We start from the raw sequence: 19,070 nt of genomic DNA, 5'->3' as shown, positions 1-19,070 counted from the left end.
GGGGTATCCTTATGAAACAAGAAGCCATGAGAGAAAGCTAGCAGATGTCGCTATGTGTCTTCTCAGCTGACAGAGGTGTCCAGAAGCCAAGGACCCCAGCAGATGTCAGCCACATGCCTTACCAGATGAGAGAGGTGGTCTAGATGGCATCAGCTTATCTTGAATGAAGTGCCTTAATTTGGATATTTTCACGGCCTTAGAACTCTAAACTTGCAACATAATAAATTCCCTTTTTAAAGGCCATTCCATTTCTGGTATATTGCATTCTGGCAGCTTTAACAAACTAAAACAGAAGGGAAAAATGACAAATTCTGCTTCTTTCAACTCTACACCCAGATAAGTCTTTTGATAATTATAAGCATATATGCTATGTAAAATGTGAGAGAACATTCAGTTTTATTCTCAGATAAATATGCCCTTGGGTCCATGAGTACTTCATTTGTCAAGTCCTTGGATTTTTTCATTTGTTTGTTTTTCCTTTTTGAAGTGGCCAGCTTTGCAAATTGTATTCCAGGCATAGATACGGCATGGTTTTGAACACAGTAAAAATAAGTGCTCTGGTTTGTTTCCAGGAAACTTGTTCATGCCCATCATTTGACTGTCACCAGATCTGAGGGCTCATGTCACTGGGAACCTCCCACGATGGCTGCCCCTCCCAATCCTGCTTTGTGAGGGGTTGTTCAGAAGCCATCACATCATGGGCATCCTATAATGCCATCACTCCCCTCTCAAACTTTACATCCTACCCTGGAATTCATCCAAATACTTTCCAGCAACATCATACATTTTCCCTCCCCCAGGTTCCCTTCACCCAAGCCTGGCATCTCACTTCTCAGAGAAAGCTTACTGCCATCTGCAAACTGGGATATATAATTTTGAGATGTTGGAAAAATATGAAATATAAGTAATCAGCATATTTCTAGTAGAATCCAACACTTAACCCCTTTTATATTGGTTTGAATAAGTATGATGGTAAACAATTGACAATTTTTTTAATGCATTGCACCATCAAGCCACCAAGTTTTATACATTTTAAATTGATTTGTTTTTTTAAAATAATTTTAACACATTTTACTTCATTTAAAATGTGTTATAATAAAAACAGCAACTACATATTGAAGACTTATTATAAGCTAGAAACAGATATGGGATGATATTAAGTTCCTTACCCAAGTAAATAAAACAATTAATAGAGAGAACAACAATTTTAATCTACTGTTCTAGTATTACTTGACAGTTACAAATTAGGATGATCATAAGTGTACTTTTAAAATTAGTTCATCCCAAGAGGTGTTTCTCAAATATTTTAGCTATGCAATAGTCTTTTTAAAAATATTTTTTTGCAAAAGAGATTGAAACTATACTAACATATATTTCATCTCTTTAATTTTTCTTTTTTGTCAATAACAATGCAACACATACATCACAAACATTCAAACATGAAAATGCATAACATAAATAAAGGAAAATTCTGTTTTGAAAAAAGCAAAAATTTCAAATGGTAACTGAGGTTACTGCCGAAGTTAAATCATCTTTGGTATTCCATTTCATTTTGCAATTCACTGTTTTGTTTAGAAAAGAGAACATCTTGACTCTTACAGACAAGCAGGAGAGTACAACCTTGTATTTGTGCATGAGTGTGTGTGTGTGTGTGTGTGTGTGTATACAAGCATGCATAGATGAGAGTTTCAAAAGAATCCCAGCACAGAATTATAACCATCTTAATCTTTAACACATGTTTCCAAATTCAAATATAGTCCCATAAATGGTAGGAAAGATTTTATGCTAAGGCCCTACCCAAAAATGAATGAACCTAGTACAGAACTCAGTACCTAGTGATCTGCAGTGTGTTAAATTTTAATTTGTGCCATATTTGAATGTGAGTGTCAATAATTTATTACAGTGAAAATATTAAACTGAAATCAAGTGTCAATGGACCTACCAAAAAATTTATAGACAAAGTTTCCATAGTAAGCAGCATGACCTCTCAAACCATCAGGTTCACAATTAACCACCCCCACCCCACCCTGCCTTTCTAAGAACTCTAATCCTTTCTAACTTTTGCTTAACCTGAAGATCTCCATGTCAGATAGTTGCCAAACATCAGGGAATCATATACACATACACCCACACATGCACACATTTCCTTAAACAATCTATAACCAATACATAACCTAAAGAGAATGTATTTGATTTTGGGATTATAGAGAAATACAGAAAGTTCCAAACTCAACATCTTGATGGGCAAAAGCAAAGGTAAGAATATTGTGTGGAACAGATAATTTGCAAGAAACAGAGAATGTAGTTAAAATTGGAGGTAAATAGCACACAAATGATGTGGTAAAAAGATTAGGATCAGTGACAAGTATTTTAATCTTTGATACGGCACTCATGGATGTTCAAGTTTTATTTTTTCTATGAATATATTTTCATAATGGAAAAGAATGCTCAATTAGTGATGTCATTTTCAACACTCACATACACACACACACACACTACACATATACATGCACATGTTGGCTGTTTTAAGGGAGGCCCAGATGTGAAAATCATCATAAACTTTGATTCAATGGCACACAGATATTCCTGTATGGTTTTTGTTTGTTTATATATTTATTTATTTTAACCTTTTTGAAACTTGAATTTGAAATGAAAATAAGCCCTTGAGCTGAAACTTTAAATAGTTTCACCACATGATTAAGTAAGATCTGGCTAAGAAGCTACACCCATGCAGATAATAGGCATGCTAATACGTGAAAAAGAGACCAATTTCTTCATGTTTTTAAAATGTTGGCCTCACAGCGGTTGAAGGATTTAATTATCTCCTTTTGAATCCTGCTGTTCTTGCTGACTAGTCTTAGGTTTGCTTTTATTATTCATTTTTGTGATTGCATAGGATGAACTGACAAACTTAAAAGCCCCTGGCACATAAGGGATTAATTTAACTTGGACCCGAGTTAAGAACGTAGGAGGGTCTTGGTTCTGACCTGTATGCCAAAGTGAGGGGCAACACTTTGTTCTGGTTTTGTACTGTTCATTATACCACCTAAAATAGTCCTTTCAAGCAGCGGTTCTCAATGTGTTTCCTTCAGCCTTCTGGCATTCTGTGAATGTTGTCTGAATAATAATGCAAAATACCAGTCACAAAGAGATAAAGGATTTGTTTTAGAAAATACATATAAATAATAACATTTTATCTTAAAATAACTCAATGAGGCTTTTTTTTTTTTGCATTACCTAGAAAAGTGTTTTTAAGTAGGAGGTCTGTGCAGACTTGATTCTTTAAATGCAGTGTGTGAAATAGAAGAATTTGGATGACATTTATTTACACAGCTGATTTTGCGTGTCAGAAAGTTTAACAACTTAAACATAAATCCATAATCCCTTATATAAAATTCTCGAAGTTGGAGACATTTCAGTATTCAGAATTATTCAAATTTTAGAAAGACAATTCTGGAGAGAAGCCACATGGCAAGTAATCCTGCCAGCAGAGTCTGTCTGGGGCAATCCCTAATAATGAAGTACATTATTACTTATATGGTGAAATGTATGAATGCTCACTTCAAATGTGATAAAGGGCATAAATAGCTTCATGTCCATTATTTCAGAGTAGGTTGTGCTACCAAATCTGTTTTTGGATCTTTCTGGATGTTAGGATTATAATTAAGGATTCTGGACTTCTATTTCCTGATAGCTCTCCAAGATGGCACACCAGTATACATTCCCAACAGCATTTGCAGATGATTCCTGGGCATGTCTTAGTCATCCTTGAATCAATCGCCAGCATGGTCTCTACCCCATGAAAAGGTATTAACTGACTATTATCTAATTGAATTATTTAAGAAAAAAAAAATCACAATCAAGAAACGAACCAAAGTAACAGCTTTTCAGGAATGTTTGTTGAGCAGTCATTTGAAAAAAATATTTGAGAACAAAATATGAGGTTGCCCACATGCTGCAAATGGGTTTAGGTTTGACTGGAAGGCTAAACTAAACAAGATCTACATTTCATAAGGCATTCAGTCTCCTCCTTCACCTCCTCCAGGTATTTAAGCAGCCAACCTCTGGGCAATGAGTTATAGGTTGTCACGTTCAACCCAGTTTAGGAGTTAAAAGGACCAAAGTAAGATATATTAGAAGATTTTGTTTTTCTTCTGCATACCATTAGAGTAGCCAAGAAGGCACTTACTTAGTCCCAGACTCTGCCAAGAATTCTTTTACACAGGTCTTTGCAAGGTTTCACTATACATAAAATCTCATCAGCCGAAATCTAATTCTTTTTAAAAAGAACACTATGGCATTTTTTCTATCCCTTATCCTCATTAAGCAACAGCTATCTTTCCTATCAGACTTTTGAGATGTTTGCTCAAATAACACCAAATCTGAAAGCCCACAAAAGTTTTCATAATATATAATTCAATTCCACAAGGAAAAACAATTCTTGGAACACATCTCAAGGAGCAAGTTTCTCTTGGGCTAAGACACAATAGATTAGGCATCCAGAATTTTCACTATTTACTTTTTGAGAATAATTATTTTGACTTCTTCATTGAATAACTCTGGAGAGATGCCCTCCTTCTCAGAGCTGGGCTATAGCCACAGAACTCTCCCAACTCCAGGACTGCTGGGCATATTCTTTTAAGAAGCAAATCACCCAGAATTGCATGTATTGTTAGCTCTGAATCTCTATGATAACTAAAGAATTGCCTCTGAACATCAAAGCATTTATCTTCTGAGGATTATTAATATTTAGAGGAGAGAAAATGCTATGTCAGAGACTTATATTTTTTATTTGCTTCTCCTGTTTACCGACTTGTGATGGTTAATACTGTGTATCAATTTGGCTGGGCTATAGTGTCCTATTGTTTGGTCAAACCTAGTCTAGATGTTACTGGAAGGTGTTTTGTAGACAAAATTGGATTAGCACCTTCAACCAGTTGACTTTTTTAATTAAAAAAGGAGATTACCCAATAACTGATGGACCTCATTCAATCAGTTGAAGTCCTGAAGGACAAAATTCTGAGGTTTCCCCAAAAGAAAATTATGCCTGAAGTCTGCAATATCAACTCCTCTCTGAGCTTCCAGCCTAACAGCCTCCTCTTTATATTTTCAATATACCAGCTCCTACGATCATGTGAGCCAATTCCTTAATATATGTACTTCCTACTGGTTTTGTTTTTTTGGAGAACCTAACTGATTTACTGCTCCTTCCAGTACATCTCTCTCATCCTACCAGAGTAAAATTTCCAAACTATTCATCTGTTAACCGTGTTAGCTCATAGAAACCTCCTTTGGTTCTTTTTTTACTACAGAGTAAGAAAAGAGGGGGAGGGGTCATTTATTACTATTTTCTTGCTTCACATCCCTTCATTCCCCACTCATCCCAGGCACTTATATGTTTCAACTTCAGTGAACTCCATGCTGTTCTAAAAACGTGAAAACCTTAATCTTATACCTTTGTACATACTCATTTTTATGTTTGTGACTCCATTCCTTCTTAGGAAACCTCATATTTGTTCTCCAGGGAACAGTTTAAATGTCATTTTTGGAGGAAACCCTTTCCCAGTGTCATCGTTGTGTCAATGTTTTCTTATTTTAAACTATTTTGTTATATTTCTATCTCTTCTGAAACATTTTGTGCCTTATCCCAGAATATCTCATGATGCCAAGCACATTTTGTTGCTCTTTAAAGTGTACCTGATTGAATAAAAATGACTGGACGCTTCCTGGATTCATTATTATTTTTATTTTTTAGAAGAGGTCCATTCTTGACATCCCTGTTAATAAGAGAATTCCACTTCAACAACAAGGAATTATATGGAGTGTTTATTGAATAAAAAATAATAATTTTTTTTAAATGCAATTTATGCTGAGATGAGACAGGTTGTCATGCAAGTTCTGTGAAAACAAACTCTTCTGCATAATGAGAAGATTTACAGCTCTTTCTCAATGTCTAATTCTTGAAAAATCCTCTGATACATGATGAAGAGGGATCTAAACTTTAGCAATTAAGGGTTATGAGAAAGTTAAACACTTGATGCTGAAAGGAGTATCTTCAACATTGCACCAGATTCTTAGACGATTTGACATCTTAAAACACGATGGCAAAGAAGCCCTGAAGGTCCTGATTTCAAAACAGAGCCAATTCCAATTCCCTTGCAGTGCACACTTAAGCTGGCATGTGGTCACACAACGGCTGAGCAAGACAGGGCATCACAGATGAAACACATCGTGATTAACCCAAGGAATTTTTATTGGAGTAAGTGACTTCTTGTCTCTCTTCCCAAGATGCCCTCTCTAGGCAGTTTCTTGTCTCTCAATTTCTGTTTCAACATTCTCACTTGCAGCAGTTTCAGTATGGAAATTGACATCATCCAACCGGAAGTACTCTATCAAGCTTTTCTCTTCGGGGATGAGTGGGGAAGAAGGATGAGCATATCCCCATTGTTCTGCATATCATTAGTTCTGCTTTTTTTTTTTTTTTTTTCTTTTCTGCAGTCTTGAACAAAAAGGAGTATTATAATTGGGTTCCGCTTTTTAAATAACTCTGTTCCCTAACAGGATTTATACAAAAACAATTGGAAATTTTAGAATTTACAAGTGTCATGTTTAGCTAATAGGAATTAGGATGTAGATGTTATGCTCAGCTATTAGGAATTAGGATCTGGATGTTCTGAAATTTTCCAGCTTTTGCATACATATGGATTGTGCTGGATATGCACGAAGCTTTCTCAGTAAACACAAGGGCTCCTCCATGTCTTGAATACTGATTTCTTGACTTCGTTGTCTATTATGATGCCAATATTGTACGATCTTAATTACTATCCCTTTATAATAGGTCTTGAAGTCAGACAGCATTAGTCTTCCAATTTTGTTCTATTTCAAGTTGTTTTGGCCATTCTAGGTCCTTTGCATTGCCATAGGAGTTTTATTTATTTATTTATTTATTTTTGCATGGCACCAGGAATCGAACCTGAGTCTCCAGCATGGCAAGTGAGAACTCTACCTGCTGAGCCACCGTGGCCCTCCCTCCATATGAATTTTAAATCAGCTTGTCAATGTCTCCAAAAATCTTGGTGAGATTCTGATTAGGATTGCATTGAATTTGTAGGTCAGTTTGTGGAGGATTGACATTGACAGTAATGAGTCTTAGAACCCAATCTTAATAATATTGACTGGTAGCAGGGAAAGAAGATAAACCTGTGTCCTTTATTTCTCTTTACAGGAAGCTTTGTTTATGATCTTTAATTATTTTCTCTTAACTTAGTCTTCCTCTTCTGACTTCTAAAATAGAATATTTCAACTAATGTAAAAATAAGCAACCATACCCAATTCACTTAACACAGTTATTCTATTTATCTGTTTCCTATCACGGCCACATGAACAATCACATTGCAGCTAATATGCTTTCATTGCTCTTACATCCCTGAGTTCTGGTTTTCCCTAGTCACTAGTGTTTCCATCCTAACTAAAAAATTTTTCTCTCTCTCGGTCCTTCTTTCTTCAGTCTTTCTGTGTATTTTGCTACTATCTTTCCCTTCTTCAAACCTCCCTTTCTCCTCGAATTCTATGGGCAATTTTCTCTCATTCTGCCCTAAGTCTTTTTATAATCCTTTACACCAACTGCAAGGTCTATCACAATATTTCCTAAAATGCATTCCAGAGAGCCCTGGTTCCTCAGGATATTGTCTGGCAAAAAGAAAAAACTATATAGTCAAATAAGTTTAGGAGACACACGATCAAAATTTTTAATTGTAGAACCTTTGGTATGCTACAGTGTATCATGTATCATGTGGGAGAAGTTGCCATATTTGACGTCTTCTAAACATGCATGATTTAGAAATTTTCTCCATGGAGAATTTTGTGGAAGCTTTCAGAATAGGTTTTTAAAAGTACCAGCTTCATGAAATAAACCCTGAGTAGTAATGAGGCATTAGAAATTGCCCTGCCTACCAGTAAACTCTGAGTAATTCAGGAATCTTCCCAATTCCTTGGTTTCCTCATCTGTTTTATTCTGGCACAAATTTTTCCAGTTTCATCTTTTGAATTCAGCATATGTTTTATTGTCCAATAAAATATTAATTCATTATATTTTTCATCTTTTGTGAACTATTTATCTTTTTAGTAATTATAACGAACCTAAAAATTTCAGCATGATATTCCTTAACGTGCTGGATGTTTTTTTCCTGCAGCTAATGGGATCACTTTTAATTTAAAGGGTTTTTTAAAACTAATTTGTGGGGAAGGAGCAGAGGTGGAATGGTATTAAGAAACCAAAATGACCTTAGAGGAAAACATAACTGAATGACAGAAGCATTTCAACCTTCCATTCTACAGCCAGAGGAAAAACTTTGGACCTCATGGTACTAATTGTGGGTTATAGTCAGCATGTTCAAGATTATTAGATATATTTTACATCAAGGATGCGGAGTACTTTGTTCAGACTAGGTGCTAAATATGCACTTAAAAAGGCTTCTGCAGCTGGGCTAAACCAAGGCTTCCTTGTACCCAAACGAAGGATGGCTGAGAACGCTAAGGAAGCAATAGTTTCCAGTTGCTGTGATAGAGTGATCCATTTATTAATAAATGGCAGTGTATCTGATCAATATGAAAACTGACATGCCTATGTAGCTCTGCCCAAAGTGATGCTCCTTGGCTACTGGCTGAAAAGTTGGCAGAAAGTACCAAGGTCTGCATTTATGAAACAAAGAGCTTACGATACTAGATGGAATTTAAGAACAAAGGAAAAAAAATCCATTAATTTATCATTATCCTTTCATAGGAAGAAAATAAAACACATGAGCATTCATGCTTGAGAAATAAAAAGAAATAAGATTCTATATTATCGTGTTCGTTTTACATGTGATTTATTTAACAAACTTTGTACCCTGATTTTTAACTTGAATTTTTCAGCTCACATATTGCTTAATATTCACTTGCAAAATAAATATGCTTTCAATTTAGTTTTAATACGACAGGCATTGGGTATTTAATCAAGATTAAATGACTATTAAAAACATATTTATCTAGAATCAAAAATATGAGGTAGCACACAAAAGGAAATAGAGCTTTTCCTTATTAATCATTTAAAGATATTTGATAGTTATGCTGCCTTCCTGGTGTTACACAAATGAAATCTTTTTCAGTTTTTTTTCATATTTAACTACAGTAAATAGCCTAGAATTCAGCCATTTCTGCTGTCAAAGTGTAGAATCTTACTAAAGGAAAAGATTGATTAACATGTTTAATTTCAAAGAAATAAACATCTTTCTTTTCAAAAGCCTTATTTATTGTGATTTTGATGTAAGAGATGTACTAAAAGCTCTGGGAGAAGGACTTTCACTAGAAAACTGGTTATACATATAGATCCTCAAAATGATGCTTTAACTTAAGCAATTTCTAGTAAAATAATTAACAACATGGAGCATGTGATGGCCCATTTTACATGTCAACTTGACTAAGTTATAGGATCTAGTTATTCAATTAAAGACTAATATAAGTGTTGGATAAAAGTGTTTTGCAGATGTCATTAACATCTACAATTAGTTGGCTTTAAGAAATGAGATTATCAGTAATTTGGGTGGGCTTGGTCTGATCAGTTTAAAGGTCTTAAGAGTGGAACTGAAGTTTCCTGGAAAAAGAAGAAATTCTGCCTGTCCACTGTAGCTTCAGCTCTTGCCCATGAATTTCCAAACTTCCCTTCCTGACAGGTGATACATAAATTTCAGTCTTGTCTAACCAGTCCCCACAATTGAATGCAATTCCTTGTAACATAAAAATTCCTTAAATAGATGACTCTGTGTTTCTGTGTGTTTATTTATGTAATCATGTGCCCTGTACTGTCTGGCTCATAGTGTGTTAAGTTTGTTGGATGAATGTGGAATGAATGGATCCTTTCATTTCATTCTCATAAAGCTCCTGAAATATAATGTCTATTATCCTCATTTTACGGACCTCAGAGAAATTGACTTTCCTCAAGTCTCACAACTATTAAGGGAGAGAACTAGGATTTAAATCCAAATTGCCCCATTTTGAATTCTATTCTCTTTCCTTTATATTATACCGGCTTATTTGACCTTTAAATGAATTAGGACAACTTAACGATTGAACTTGGCCTGTACAATGCACTGCGGAGAACCCAAAAAGAAGGATGCACAGAGTAATCAGAAATTGTGAATCTCCAATCAGCTCTAACACTCAGCCCTCTAATGCTCAGCCAAATGCACACCAGTAAAAGGAAGCACTTGTATTGGTGGTGGGCACGCTTGAGACACTGGAGAGGCATCAGAGAGAAGAAAGGAATTCAGATGGACCTTGAATTGTGGGGTTGGAATGGTGAAGAAGATTGGTTTAAACCCAAGAGAAAAGAAGGGTAAAGACCTGAGTGCTTACAAGTTATGGATGTTTAAGGAATGGTGAAAAAATGGAGTCATTTCAGAGTGGGAGGTATGAGGGTTGGGCAAACAGATGGAAGATAACAGTTAGAAAATGGATTTGAAGTATGGACTTAGTTCTATGTGTGGTTGCAGCAACCGTGATATTTTGTGTTTGCTTCATTTTGAAAATTTAAACTGTCACTTTAAGATGGTTAATACTTATAATCTCTGAAGGTGGAAAAATTAATAATGATCTTTTCTGCAAAATGGGTCCTTTTTTGATGTGGTTCCATCCCTCCAAGAAGCAGAGACCAAGATGGGATTAAATGTGCATGGATTTTGCTAGGAAGCACAGCTATGCAAGAGGAAAAAGGGAGGGAGCTGGGAGAGACTGGCAGGCTGCCCAAACTCAAAGCACGTCTCATCCCTACTGAAGGAGAAATGGTCAATGATGATCTATCTGTAAGGAGCAGTTTTAGGACTGCGACAGTTACAGACTTTGGCCAACTTGTGCCCTTTGCAAAATTAAAGAACTCTTTTTTTTTGTCCTTATTATTTACACTCACCATCCTTGAAAATTATCATGACTCTTGGGAGAGGTGGGAGTCTTTTGGAGCAATTATCCCTCACCAAAAGGCCAATCAATTTGTCTCAAAATTAGACAAAAAGGCCTCTAACTGCAAACAACTTATGACCGAAGATACCCTTCTATTTTCATAAGACTTCATGAGCTGGCACATAGTACACAACGGGAGGTGAAAGAGCCAGAAAGAAGGTGGCTGCTTTCTCAGTGTTCCATTTTCCCCAGCACTGGATGAGTGTCAGAGGGTTAGAAGTACTGGTGCCAACTGTCGGGGGTCATCTCGCTGCCAGGGGAGCCCCAAACAAAAGACTGCTGATGTTATATTGGCCTGGAGATCAGGAAGAACACACAGAAGGAAGAACTAGGTGTGGAAAAGTGACGTGTACTGAATCAGAATAGAGATAAGTGTCTTCAGGACCCCCCCCCATAAGGAGGTCTTGGCAGAGGTGACAGGGAAAGACTTTGTTTGAGAGCCCCCTGTGAAGGAGGCTCCCAAATAGAGGGCTTTGGTCTAGAAATGCAGATTTGTTTACTAGATGGCTGACTGAGTGCATCGCGACTGCAGTGAGGTCTGCTAGGTGACACCTCTGTCATTGTCCCTGGTCATGCCTAAAAGATCATGACAGGATTTTGGCCCAGAACTGGACTCCTCAAACATGACCTCCATATTTGCCATTTATTAATTGGACAAGGTCTTACAGCTCAGTAGCTCAGAATGTGACACATTCTTTGAGTTATTGGTGTAAAGGTAGACTAGACACTGTCTCTACCCTACCAGAAGCTGTCCTCAGGTGACAGAGTATAGCAGCTGCAGTTGCCAAAACTAGCCATTTTGCAATAACTAGTCTATATTTCTGGAGAATATTAATGAGTGTGCCTATTTTTGAGTTCCCTAACTCCTACATATTCCTACACACACACACACTCCAGTAAATTAGTCTCAAAAGAGCTATCAGAATTGCCTCTCTCATTGTATTTGATAGTGACGTTAAAAAGTATTCACAGTTACCCATTAACTGCATACTCTGAGGCATGTCCTTCCAGCTCTTTTCTATACTGTCTTGGCTGATGTAGAATCTATATAGATTCTAACCTTCTCTCTGGCCATCCCCCATCTTCTTTATTCTCTGGCCACACAAAGCAGAGATGCTCCACAATTTCCCAAATCATTCTGATTTTGTATATCCGGATTATATGCAATTACTTGCTTCTTTTTTCCCTCAGTCATACTCCTACTGACACGTTATGGCCCAATGTAAATGTACCTTCATCTATGAAGTTTTATTTTCTCCTCTAGAAAACTGTTCATCTCTCATCTGGAATCATATGATGTATATTTATTTACAAGTATCATGCAATATTACTCTGTATTGCAATAGTTTGCCTAACTGCACCTCATCTTCTGTTCCTTAAGCTTCTCTAGAAGACCATGTCTTCTTATTTTTTTGAAACTTAAGGGCTTAGCAAATTTATTTCAGCATGGTAAGAAATGAATAAAGGCTAGTTGAATGAATACAACGTGAATTAAGACTATAGTTCAGAAAAGTTGTTAACTTTCATCATTTGTGTGAGTGTTAATCCCCATCCAGATACATCATTTATTTTAATTAAATAAGAACACCAGATTCTCATTTTCAGGTGACTAAGCATTTAGATGGAATCTAACCAGAATAAATTACCTTATACGAAGTGTATAGATATTTCTTAATCCTAATTTGGGGCGGAAACTGGACATTTGAAAATAGAATATGATGAATGAGAAGTGCTTAACATTTAAAAATTTCAAATGCTATTATAGTAAGATTTACCTCAAATCCAGCATTTGGGCAAAGGTTACTCTAGAGATATGTGGAAATCCCCAAACTCCTTCTAAAATAGCTGAATTTAAGCTACTTTTAAGGCTGTTTATTTTTATATGACATACAATGAAAACACTTTAATTAAGAATGGGTAAACCCAGCTGTGCTTTGGGTTTATCAAATTTCTTGAAGCTGTTTTTGACTATTTGTAGTCTGTGAAAACTAAATGCCTACACTTCCAAGAATGCCCCCTCAATTTTTAAATCAGTGTTTATTTTAAAAGAAGTATAATCCATATGGTTTTGATTCTTCCACACTTAACTCATCAAAATGCAGTTTTGTAAGAGCTATTTGAAGTCAAAAGCTTTTTGAAATTTTTATGAGCTTTTTTGTCTTTCTTTTTCCCCTTTCAGAAAAGGAAGCAATACTTTTCCAAGTATAAACAAAGTTGATCACCAAACAGTTTTATATTCTAAAATAATGAAACCAGATTGGGTGGCTGAATTTGACAAAATAGTTCTTTTATCCCGAGTGAAATTGTTGTCTAAGCTCATAGAGAGGCTGCCTTCTCCTAAAGAAAGTCCACTGCCAACATTTTACTCTCCAGACTTTCCAACCTTATATATTATAAGGTTTATATATCACAGCCTGTTTGCTGAGTTGTCGTTTCTCAGCCAGGATTTCCTTATAGCATCTTTGTCACAGAAGTCACCAAACAGCAGTATTAAATGTCCTCATACCCCAGAAAAGTTAGTGATAAGGCATATAAGTGGAAAAGCAGTGCTGTGTGGGTGAAAGCGCACATCTCAGAGTTACCAGATTTGAGTAGGAAATCAAGGAGCGTAAAAACAGACAACTCTATTGATTACTTCAAAGTTGTGTCAAGACGAGGGATATGGTAATCCAGAGCCTGCAGGCTAAGAACAGCCTGCCGATGGTTTTTGTAAATAAAGTTTTATTAGAACATAGTCACACCTGTCCATTTATGTGTACTCTGCAGCTGCTTTTGAATGGCAGAGGTAAGTAGCTGTGACAGACACCGTTTGGCATGCAAAGCCTAAAATATTTCCTAGCTGTCCCTTTACAGAAGAAGTTTACTGACTCCTGTTCTAGACTGTATGTGGCTAATGACAATCAGATTTTCGGCTTTGGCAATAATATAAGACTTCTCTGAATGTCATAGTCTCACTCTAGATCAGGGATTAGAAGAACATAAAGGAGGAAAAAATAGAAGATTCTTATTAAAAAGAAAAGAAGATGTGATTAGAAAACAATTTACTTAACAGTGAGGAACAAGCATGAACTGAACATTTCCCAACTTCTGGCTTCTCTATGACCAAACTTTTTATAGGGATGTGAAAAGTGTATATAGCACTAAGTAGTGCTAGCACTGAAATAGTGATGCTGGAGATTTCTTTGGCCAGGTGATTATTTTTTACCTTTATTACTAATATAACAAAAAAAAAATAATAGCCAGATACCTTACTTAATACTTGGCGTCTATGCTGGGCTTTTTTCGTACATTATTATTTTTAATCTTCACAGAAACATTACCTCAAGTCGTTTAAACTCTAGGGACCCCAGCTTCCTCTTTTTGTCAAGTGGGGATATAATGTTAGATAACTATAGGGGGGGCTTAGGAGAAGCCCTATAGCAACCATTAAAACTTATAAGAATTGTGCCCTCCCCCAAAGAAACCTGTTGAGATAGTACGAACTTTACTAAATCGACTGCAGTAGAAGAGTATTCCATTCAACAGAGTCTTAGAAGAGTCTCTGAATGGGAAAGCCGAGGGAGAATATATATCAGATATTAGAATCAGGACTAATGGTTTTTAGAGGGATCTCGAAAGAAGAGGACTGATTGGGTTTGGACTGTTTATGACATGAGGGTTTCGGACTGGTGGGCGTGGTGAGGCAAGGGGCTCAGCACAAGTATTGATGACTTATTAAATCAGATTATTTTAGCTGATTTGTCTTCTGGAAGCAGGTATTTCCTGGCCCATGTGCCAAAGTTAATTTGCTTAGTCTCAGTATTGTTTTGGCCCCGGACAGGGAAGTATGTTGGTTTCAGTTTTCGTAGCAGCTATAGTAAGTGGTACATATGTATCAGTAATTATCATTATTTTTATTATCTTGATTTTACAGATGAAGTAACTAAAACTTAGAAAAGTTAAAGGAATTTGCCCAAGGTCACAAGGCTGGAACGTATAGAAGCCAGGATTTCAATCTGGGTCTGTTTGAGTCTAGATATCATTATTTCTTGCACGTTGTTCACATCCAAATGCATTCATTTACGTGTAGAATTAACAAGGTCTGTGCTATAAGCTTCTGCTTGCTCAAATAAGCCTGATTCAGAAGGTCCAGAAAAATACATGTAAGAGAATTTCTCTCTTCTCAATTTTAATGTTTCTTCCTCTTACTAGTGCAGTCAGGACTCAGTAAAGTTTGGTGGAGCCGATGGCGCGTGCCCGGTGTGGGTAGCAGTGGGGAAAGAGAGAGGCTGCGAGAGCCAGCACTGTTGATCCCCCTACTACATCTGTCAGACAAGCAAAGCTGAATTTTTCAAGCCTCCTGTGGTCAGAGAGCAGCACCTGGAAAATCTTCGTTCTGTCTCTGAAGAAGATAGAGTAGGATATTTAGGGATTTGGGGTTTAGTCACAACAGGGTTTAAGGTGGGTTTTTCAAGTTGGGGAACTCTTTGGGAACGGGCAAAATTTGTGGCCTAATAGTTAAGAATTGTATGGCACAATAAGGGGAGGGTCTTGATGAAATCCTTGATATCTAAAATATCATTTGAGAGGGAGTTGTTTGCCAGTGGAGCAAGCCATTGCCTAGATAGGAGAGCTGTTTGCTTAGATGAGCGAACTATTCGCCCAAATTGATTTGAGGGAATTTCCTGAAGTAAAGAGTGAAATTATTTATTGGTTATATCTTATCTTCCTCCGTGATAATTATCCTGAGGAAAAAAACCACTTAGGTCATGTTGACACAAGTTGCTTCAGCTGTTGGTGCTAATAATGAAATCACGTGAATGTAGGTGGTTTCAATTCTCAAATCAGGCGAGATGATTGATTATACTCCTGCGGGTTGATTCTTATTCCCAAGGTTATTTCTTTTTAAGAATATCCTTTTGGTGTGTTAATCTTCTATTCAGGTAAGCCCTCTGCAGATAAAAAATAAAACTTATAGGATAAACAAGCTAACTAATGACTTCTCATTGATTAACTTTACCCTCAATATCTATATATGATTGCTAATGTGGCAACTTTGTTACCACCTTTATCCTGCACAATTAATGTGTTTATTCATATATTCATTAAAATTGTGCTATTTTTAAACATTGTGTTGACAAGGCTAAATCACTCTTTAATGCTAAATGTTCCATAGTCTTTTCAATTCAGATTTATCTATGTCCTTTATTTATAATTTCTTTTTAGTTTTCTACCTCTCCATGGTGAAATTAATGAGAAATTATTCCATTTTTTTCATGCTATAACTAATCTATATTAAAGCATTTTACTCAAATTAAATAGAGAATTAACATTTAAAAAACATATAATTATATAATTGTTTCTGAGCAAGCAGATAAGATAATCAAAGCCCTAACATAAACACTTGTAAGGCTCCAATGAAGATACATGGCAAAGGGAAAAAAAGGAGCAGCTAAATAAAAATCTTGATCCAAGAAGAAAAAAGGGAAGGGAGGGAGGGAGGAGGGAAGGGATGGAAGGGGGAAGGAAGGAAGGATGGAAGGAAGGATGGAAGGAAGGCCTCTTGCTGGACCTCTCACAACATGCAGCTTACTTCTTCAAAGTGAGCAGGGAAATCTCACTCCAGTCTGCTGAGAGTCCTATATAAGGGATAATTAAGTGCATCAATACTTTTGGGACATTCGACTGGCTAAAAGCAAGTTCCAGGTTATACTTGCACTCGTGAGGGATTATACAAAGGCATGACTCCTCAGAACTTGTCTTGTGACTCTCCCACTGGGGGTTGCCATAAACTACACACTGCATCCTTCCCCACTATTGACACCTCTAATACCACAAGGTCTGTTGAGACATGTGGTTCAAGCACCAGAACTTGCTGCAGAGCTGTTTCCTGCTCCAGGTCCTACTTAAAGCTGGCAACCTTCTATGTCAACAGTATATGAGCCACAGGAAGATTCTCAGTGTAGAATGTGTTTTCCCAGAACCCTAACAGCCCTATCAGGCACTGTGCTATCTTTTAATTGCAGGAAATGCAAGATGTACCAATTTGCCTTTTGTTTTTGAAAGGAATCACTGAAGCCCTGAAAATTATATCGTAGCGGCAGATCACAGATCTCTGTAAAGTTGATTTCCCATCCTCTGAAGCGTGTGGTGGTACCAAGACCTCTAATGTACCAGCTACTTCTAGCTCCTCCTGTCCAATCCACATGATGCATACAGTACAATGGATCCATGTGATGATCTGTAGGAAGTCCAGATGGCCCTGATCTCTTTAGACTGCATGATGCCAGGGAAGGGGAGGGTGGTTAATGTATTCCTGAGGCAAAGCTGTAAGAGAACACTATTGGGCATGAATTCTAATTTATGAAGCCCCTTTCTAATAAGAATACAAAAGAATGTGCTTGCCAAATCAACGGCTCCATGCCATAGACCTGAGGCCTTATTAATCAGCATTAGCAAAGATTCCACAGTCTGCACTGCAGCTGCAATCAGAACTAGTAATCAGTTGAGCTTGCAGCAGTCTTCTACTATCATTATGCAGGATCCATTTTGTTTCTGCAGGGGCCAGACTGGTGAATCCAATGGAGAGATGACAGTGACCACCATTCTAGGCTTTTAGTGGTGGCACTAATCTTTGCTGTCTTTCCCCCATGCCCTGATATAATAATAGTTTTAATTTGCTATATTTGTCAAGTAAGGTCAGTTTCAGAAGTTTCCACCTAGTCTCTCCCACTTTGATAACTCTTATTCCATAAGACAGGGACTCAGTGTAGGGAGTTACTGCAAATACCAAGTCTATCAATTCCAGTCATACACTCAAGGCCTGGGGAAATGATCACTGTGTGAGTCCACAAACCCAATAGACACACGTTGAGCTGGACGTCAGTCCCCATTCTAACAGGGAGGTCATGGAGATGATTCAGATCTCTGAATATTAATGCCAGCTCAGGCACTGCATCTAATCATCCTTGAAATATCTCTTCCCAGTATACAGTTAACTTGGACTTGTGGCCTTTCAGAAAGGACTGAGAGAATCATTACATCGTTGACTTGTAGTAGTGTTACTGAGTCTTTCATACAGAGGACGTAGCTACATTTTTAGTCAACGGGTTTCCACCTGAGAATGAGTTCAGGTCAGAAACTAAGCAAAGAATTGTGTCTCTTCATTGGGAGACTACTCTCAACCTTATATCCCTCCAATCTTGACTTTCTCTCGTAGGTATTAATCAGAATTCTTTCTGGCTAACTATATTCCACCCTTAGGGAAACCATGCTCTTTGAATAGTTTTTTGTTTTTTTATTTTTGCTTGAGCAGGCAACTGGGAATCGAACCCGGGTCTCTGGCATGGCAGGCGAGATTTCTGCCTGCTGAGCCACCGTGGCCCGCCCCAAACCATGCTCTTTTAATGATCTTCATAACTCCCTGGCTTCTTAAGTTAAGGCTTCAAAACTCAGCTGGCTGAGTACAGCTCTGCTGTCCCCCCAAAATAACCAGCTCACCACGGTCTTTGGTAAAGGATCAATAGTGAACTCATTAGTTATGCTGGTGCCCAAATCACCAATGCATTCTTGATATTTTGGTTCATGGTGTGCCTTCTGGAGCCTCCCATGAAATATAATCCTTGAGTGGGATTTCTGGCCTGACATATCCATTCCAGTAGGCCCACTTTCCACAGCTTCTTTAGTCCTTCCTCTCCCCTCAGCCAAATCCATCAATCCCACTTTCTTCAGCATTTGCCATCACTTTTCTGCACTTAGCATGGTCCACCTCACAGCAAGTTTGCTCCATCCTGTGGGATCCTTGAAAAGGTGTAGAGCACCTTGTCCTCAGAGAGTGTTTTCAAAGCCAATGTATATTTGTTCCTCTTGATTAAGCACCTTGAAGATCCAAAGTTAATTGCAAGCCTACATCGCTTCACTACTGAATTCTACCAGAAATTTAAGAAAGGAATTATAAGTACTCATTCCACACAAAATTTTCAAGAAAATTGGACAGGAGGGAATACTTCCCAACACATTCTGTGAGGCCAGCATTATTTTAATAAGATGATTCCAAGTTCATATGAAATAGAAAAGGATGAAGAATAGTTTTAAGAAAA

The 19,070-nt window shown here is 37.2% G+C and overlaps 1 long non-coding RNA gene across 15 annotated transcripts in view; it reads left to right on the top strand.

The window, feature by feature from the left end:
• LOC143690284 (uncharacterized) overlaps window positions 1-19,070 on the top strand; it is a 242,830-nt gene that overhangs the window by 68,964 nt on the left and 154,796 nt on the right. For all 15 annotated transcript variants that reach the window (XR_013179113.1, XR_013179116.1, XR_013179112.1 and 12 more), the window contains one exon: window positions 3,695-3,807. This is a non-coding gene — a long non-coding RNA (uncharacterized LOC143690284). The remainder of the gene's footprint in view (window positions 1-3,694; window positions 3,808-19,070) is intronic.

Source organism: Tamandua tetradactyla, chromosome 7, assembly GCF_023851605.1.
Source record: "Tamandua tetradactyla isolate mTamTet1 chromosome 7, mTamTet1.pri, whole genome shotgun sequence".
Taxonomy (NCBI): Eukaryota; Metazoa; Chordata; class Mammalia; order Pilosa; family Myrmecophagidae; genus Tamandua; species Tamandua tetradactyla.
The sequence above is the reverse complement of the archived record's forward strand: the minus strand, read 5'-3'. Positions and strand labels throughout refer to the sequence as shown.